This window comes from Castanea sativa, chromosome 6 (genome assembly GCF_040712315.1).
Source record: "Castanea sativa cultivar Marrone di Chiusa Pesio chromosome 6, ASM4071231v1".
In the NCBI taxonomy this organism is placed as follows: Eukaryota; Viridiplantae; Streptophyta; class Magnoliopsida; order Fagales; family Fagaceae; genus Castanea; species Castanea sativa.
Window position 1 is genome coordinate 41,196,012 of NC_134018.1, and position 7,743 is coordinate 41,203,754.

Consider the following 7,743-nt stretch of genomic DNA (forward strand, 5'->3'; position numbering starts at 1 on the left):
AATAACTCATTTGATAAATAGGTCGTGTAGTTAGGTTAAATTAAGAATGGAGGAGAAGTCATCATAGAGAAGCAACTGTTGAAAAGGAAATTCTATTCTTCACAGAGTCATGCACAAGAGGTGTTTGCTGAAGAATGTCTACTTTCCTCCGTTTAGGTCGGAATTTTGTTGTCATGATTTAAGTTCTCTCACTGCTAAAGAGATCTATGTCACAGCCTTCGGATTTGATTGTGCATCATCTTCAGTTCACAAAGTATATTATATACATACATACATACATATATATATATATATATAGAGAGAGAGAGAGAGAGAGAGAGAGAGAGAGAGAGAACAATGCTAAAGATATAAGTTTTTTTACAAAAAATTTTACAAACTGCTGATGTAGTGAGTGATTATTGGTAAATAAAAAAATGATATTAATAAAAAAGTGAGGTATTAAGGTTGAAGCTCACAAAGACAAGGAAACAATAATGGCCTCACAATAACTAAAATCATCCAAAATCAAAACACTACCAGCCCCCTTTGAACAATAGTAGAACTTTTTTGAATTGGGATAATTAACAATCCAACTTCTGAGGCAGGGGATATCCAGTTCACTTTTCATAGGTTTCCTAATAAAAAGGATCTGTATTCCCTCTTAAAATTTCATCTCAATCATATATGTTTGATGCTTAAATGCAGGTCGCAAGAGATCAACAAGTCTCTACCATACACCAACCAAAGCCAAGCTAATCGCAATAAAGACTATTGAAGTCCGTACCATTTACCAAGGTGATGAATACACCATGCCAAATTGGTGGTGATGCTTGTGGAGGAAGCATGATCAATGGGTACAAAAGATCTTCATTACGACCCCATCAATTAACACCTATTACGTGAAGCATAAAGAAAAATAGAGATGCCAACAAGAACAGAGATTTTCCTCTCCCTGTAGAAACCAACAATTATCAAGCCTCTTTATTTGATTACAGTGGCTTTCAAAGCAGTTGGATGAATCATAATTTTAATTCTTTAAATGAAGACACATTATAGAACCTTTAATGCTGTCTGCTTCTGAACGATATCGATTGACTTAAAGTCTTAAACATCACAGCCGAAATCCAAATTGTAATAAATAAATAAACGTGAAAGTTCTCAAAGAGAAATTATCACCAACTAAACAATGTTTGAAGAATAATATGTCTAGGGCATGAGCAAACTGAAACCGTATTCACAAAGCAAATCCACATAATTTTACAGGGAGATAGAAATCATAGAACTCAATAAGCATAAAATTATCAAAATACCAAAAACACCTTTTTTTTTCTCTCTTTTCCCACCATTCATGATTAGCAAAAGCTTCATTATGAAAGGGCAGCCAACAATGATCAAACCTTCTTACCAGGAAGAATAATAATAGTAATAGTAATTACAACAACGAGGCAACAAAGAAAAGATCAACTAAACTCTTCCATTGTACTGAAGCCGTTTCTCTGGATAAAAACTCTGCTACTAATTCGGAAAACATAATTCAGGTCATGGGAAATCCTAAATAGCTAATGTCGTCCATGATCTACTAAAAGAATGAAATGCCTCCAAGAATCAGGAATTAGGAATGATTAATGCAGAACTACAAGGCCCTTAGCTTAACTGGCACCTCCTTATGTTTCGAACAAAGATGTCTAGAATTCAAATCCCCCTCCCCCAACTGACAAATCATCCAAAAAACAGTATCATTTCTCAAGCTAATACAAATCTCCCCCCCCCCCCACCCCTCCAAAAAACAAAAAAAAAAAAAAAAAAAAAAAACAGAAAAGAGAATTAAAAATTACAGCTAATGGAAACTTTATAATTCTAATCCTTTTATAATCTTTCTTCAACTCACCAATGTTTTATTAAACACTGATAGATTTCAGCAATGATCTCCAGGTAAATGAAAGCATCAGCATATTACGTGTGAACAGAATTACACTGTAATAATAAATACTTACATGGGCCAAAATGGGGTTTTATCCCTTTCTCACAAACTTTTCAGCAAAATGCCTATTGTCTAAAACTATTTAGGGATATGCTCCTATTTTGATATAAAAATCGAGTTTCAATTAAGTTTCACTTCGCCATAACTCGATTGTCCAAAAATCGAGTTTTACATTTGAAACTCGATTTTTAGAAAATCGAATTTCAAAATAAGGGCATATTCCTAAATAGTTTCAGACATGGGCTATTTTGCTAAAAAGTTTGTGAGAAAAGGGTATTTTGCCATTTTGGCCTACTTACATGCATACATACATATTCCAACCCAGTCCATTACTGTATCACTAGATAGACAGGGCCAAAATAGCCAAATACCACAATTTTCAGAAATTTGTAGCAAAAAAACACTGTTTCAGAACTAAATAGGGAGATACCACTTTTCTGGAACTCGAGTTTCAGAAACTCGAGTTCCAAATGGTACTTGAGTTTATGAAACTCGAGTTTCTCATCGGTTCTGCCACTATGGCATTGTTGAGCTGGAATTTGTGCGATGAAAAAAAATAATGTGGTACTCAAGCTTGATAAACTTGAGTTCCATGCAACACAGTACTCAAGTATACCAAGCTCGAGTACCTATTATAAAAAAAATTTATGTTTATGGTTATTTCTATGGTACTCGAGCTCACCAAGCTCGAGTACCTTGTAAGGAACTCAAGTTTATTAAACTTGAGTTCCTTATAACTTTTTTATTTTTTTGGGGTAAGCGACAAATAAACATAAACATAAACATAAACATAACAATAAGTAGCTTTTTATGTTTTTATTTTTTTTAAATAGAAGAATTGTACAATATAGAGATTTTAATTTCAAAATATGAATTAATTTCTACATTAATTAAAATTGTTCATTGTTTTGTCATAAAAATTATTCACTGTTTTTTGCATAAACTATTTCTAGCATTCTACATAAATTATTTTATGTTCAGCATTATTTGAAAAATTGTTCACTCTCTTTTCTGCGTAAATTATTCTCTGTTCACTATTTAAAAAATTGTTCACAGTTTTCTCATAAAACACCTAGTGAAATCGTGTTTTCTAAATTTAAACGCCAATCTGAATGCTTTTTCATGTTTGAATTTTACAATAATCAAATCTATTTCAAATTCAAACAATTGGACTCCTAAAGAAATAGCTAGAAACAAAGTCACAAAGTCCTCAAAGTTTCTTGGTATACTTAGAAACAAGAAATTAGATCAAGTCTTGTTGCCCTTTGAGGGCATCCTATTTTAGCAAGCTTTTCGAAGTCAATTTATACATAAAGAAGCCAATACCTTATCTCATCATCTCACAAATTTATAATTTTAGACTCACCGTGTCAAGCCCCAAACCTAAAGTATGAGCTTGGCACATAACAACTACCACACATCAAAAAAGTTTTCACCTTACAAGTGTAAGGCTTTCTTATAAACTAGTAATTATCCTCGAAAGAATTACACATTAAATAAAATCCAAGCCTCAATAATTCAATTGCCAAAGATCTGCAAAGTATCAATTGAAGCAAAAATCTAAATCTCATGTGCATAAATACTAAACAACAACAATACTCAATACTTTATCTCAAGACTCAATACCAAAAGTCCAATATTAATTATTCAAAACTCTTTAAGCTCTTCTTAGAAAAAACTCCCAACCTTGTTATTCTTCATAATTTGAAACTGAAAAGTGAGTTTGACAACTCAACAAGTAACTAAAATCTCAACTAGCCAGATCAAGCATATTATATAAATTAAATAAATTAACTGTACATAGTATAAAATTTCATATGCTTAGAAATTGTATTTTCATTCGATTGAAAAATTGACATATAACTTGTAATGAGTTCCATAGATATTAAGAATTATAATCTACAACGAATTCCAAAACAATAAGACATCATAAATTAAAATTTACTACGAGTTCCAAAAATATGAGACATTTCCTTAGATAGGAAATGGTTCACGTATCCAATCAAATTTTATATTCTTAATAATAATCTTTATGACTATGATTGATAGGCCAAGAATGTATTGACCCTTTGTGATAAATTAACCGATTAATTAACCAAGTGAATTAATTAATCCAATTAACATGCAAGACGCGTGGTAGCACAAATAAATCACCAACTAAGTTAATATGCAGCGGAAAATAAAGTTGACATGGTGATTTGTTTACGAATGGGGAAAATTACCGAGGCAAAGCCCCACCGGGTGAATTTAAGGTCACCACTCCCGAGAATCCACTATTATCACAACAAGCGGTTAGAAGTGAAGGAATCCCAGTACCTTATACCAACCTATAGTTGAACCCTTACTCCAATACACAATTGGACTTGTTCTGTAGTGACAATCTCTCATTTTCAATGCACGACTCCCAGTACGTGACTAACCAATCGATGCGCGTATCCTAGTACGCGCCTTACTCACCAACTTGAGAAAGATGTTGGCTGCAAAGTTCTTCAGTTCATCAGTTCATCAACATGATGAAGATCACGAAGCTCCAAACCCAATGGCATACAAACGCAGCAGTTTTTTCAAGAGAAAGATAAACTAGTGCAAATTCTGTCTCCGATCACAATTTGCATGAATAAAACTTTACTCTACACTCATGCAACCTTTGACAGCCTTTAAAATAATCCTTATATATGTTTAGGATTGTGAAAAAAGAAAGCCTAAACATGTACACACAGATTGGAGTGAAATCAGATCTGAAAAATTGATTTTTATAAATCTCGATAGATAGGGTATCTATCAAGCAACTGTCGAGTATCAGGCTAAAGCAGCCTTTTAAACCTCGATTGATGCTATCTATCGAGCTAGCTGTCGAGTTTTAAAATCTAGCACTTCTTCACTTGTTTCTTGAACAGATTTGCATGCCTTTAACACTTGGACTTGAACTCTTGTTCCTTGAAGTATTATACATATCCTAGATCTACCCAATTACAAGTAAAATGCGTTTTATCATAGAATTAGCCAATTCTAAATTACATATATTCCTAACATCATTCACATATGTCCTAACAATGATCATACTATAGTTCTATGATTAGGCTTAGAATCATGTGTAGGCTTGTAGTAAGATCTAGGAGAAACTAGTTTTTATGCCAATGTATAATCTTCGTTGGCTAGGTCCATAATAGTTATAATATAGAAATGCTTGATCCAAGGAAATATATAAATTTTTTCTAATAACCAACTTAATCAAATACATTTATAATATCTTAATAAATTTAATTTGTTGCCATAAGGTGACAAGTGATATACCAGGAAAAACAATCACATCTTAAGGGGTCCCTAATCCCTAACTCCATGCATCAAGGATAATAAAACAACCATGAAAATATAAATTGAAAAAAAATCTTTCCTATAAGGCAAGCACTCCTACAACAAAACTGTTCATTTTTTTCTCATAAAAATCATTCACTGTTTTCTCGAGAGTGGTGACCTTAAAATCACCCGGTGGGGTTTTTGTCGTGTTAGTTTTCCCCATTCGAAAACAAATCATCGTGTCAATTTAATTTTCGCTGCACTTAATTTAATTGGTGATTTGTTTGTGCTACCACGCGCTTTGTATGTTAATTTGATTAATTAATAAACTTGGCTAATTAATCAATTAATTAATTACTAGGGGTCAATACGTTTTTGACCTATCAAATTTCATTGAAAGTACAAAATTGTGAAAATTCAGGAGAAAATTGTGTACATTAGATGTACAGATTGTTCGAATTTGTAAAAAACAAAACTTATTCGTTGAATGTATAAAATCTTGAAAGTACAAAATAAAATTGTGTAAATTAGATGTACAGATAGTCTGAATTTGTTGAAAAGTTTGGATTTGTTAAATGTACAAAATCTTGAAAATTAAATGGAAACTATGTACTAATGTATTGATCATCAGAAATCGTTGAATGAACAAAATCATGTAAACTCAATGGAAAATCAAAGAATCGTTGAGCAGCACATGCAGCACTGCGAACATCAGTGTAGCAATGGTAGACATTAACAACAATGTCTAATGTTCATAGGTAGAAATTTTTGGAAATCATCATTACTTGAATCTGAGAAGTCTGAAATATCTCTTTCATCATCTAACGTAGTAACTTCATTAATAGATTTGATGACTTGCTCTTGCGCCTTCCCCTTTAGATGCTTCCTAGCTTTTTGGATTGCATGAAAACGGTCTAATCGCCTTTGCATTTGATTGTTCTCTTGTTCAAGACGAGCAAGTATGTTGGCAAGTTCATTTCTAGGTAACTCGGCTGAGCGTGTCTCAGGAACTAGTAACCCATGCCATCGACAATACACCTCCAACTCACACCTTTTCTCGTATAGGGTTGACCATGGTGGTTTTGCTACGGTGAACTCTATTGCGGTGGTATCTGTACTTAGTTTTGTAGGTTTGCCGACCATGATGTGTCCAACGTTTCCAAGACTCTCGTAAATGTATATTGGCATATTAAGAAAATCTCTCTTCTTTCCAACCCATTTCCCTCCATAGTGGTCTGTGTATGTCTGTAGTTGTTGATCTGCTAGAACTTGTGATAATCCATTTGTTGAAGTAGATCCAAACTTGTTTTGCATTGTACGATTTGATGTTGAGGCGTTGCGACTCATAACTTAGTCAATCTACGAAGTTAGTAGGGTACAAATAAGATCATTATTGTGGTGCATTTATAACCTCATTTTCATGTTCCAAGCATTATAATTTCAGTTATTAGGGCTTGTCATGTCAATACAGGCTAGAAAAACACTACATGAACAGGATTTTAAATGTTCCCAATGTCACAGTGAGATTTAAAAATGTGGGCGGTAGTTGTAGTGTTCTTGAACAGAGCATCATATTTAATTGACACAGTGCTATGTCCCTGGCACTAGGGTACGATAATTTATATATTTATATATTCACGTGAATGTGGATGATTTGACTGGACAGTGTGTGAAATCGTGTTGAGCTGTTGAGCAGCACGTGTGAAACAGTGGCGTCTGTTTGCGCATGTGATTCGTATGACTACAGTTGGTGCTATAGCAGCGGGCTGGTGACGTGTCTTCAAAAAACTACTCATGCCATAGTTGGTGCTACATCATGTTTACTATATATTCAAATCTGCTTACTGCATTCATAAAATCTGTTTTCTGCATTAATTAAAACTGTTCACTGTTTTCTCATAAAAATTGTTCACTATTTTTTGCATAAACTATTTTTAGCATTCTGCATAAAATTATTTTCTGTTCAGCATTATTTAAAACATTGTTCACTGTTTTTTTTTTTGCATAAATTATTCACTGTTCATTAGGTGTTTTATGATCCGGATGCTCTAATACCAATGACTACCCAGGAAAGAGCATAGCAGTAATATGGAAGCATAAACAATGATAAAATAGATAATAAAGAGAGTAAATAGAAAAATAGATATATTCAAAATAAGGTTAACATGGAGTATGGAATATGAAAACAGAAACTAGTAAAATCTTACTTGAATAAAAACTTCAGTCTTTGATAAAATTGAAAACAAACTGTTGTCTTTGATACAAGCTTGAAAACAAAACTGTCTGAAGAGAAAGGTTACAAGATTACAAGAGGGGGAGAGAGTACAAAAGTCTTTCTGAGGGAGAGGGAAGGCTATTACAAAAGGCTTTCTAAAACTTGGAACTTAAAAGCTTAGAATCTTAGAAACTTAGAAACTTGTCTTCTGTCTTCATAGTCCGTCTCTTTTATAGGTGAAATTGTTAGGATATGTGCCTTTAAATCCTAT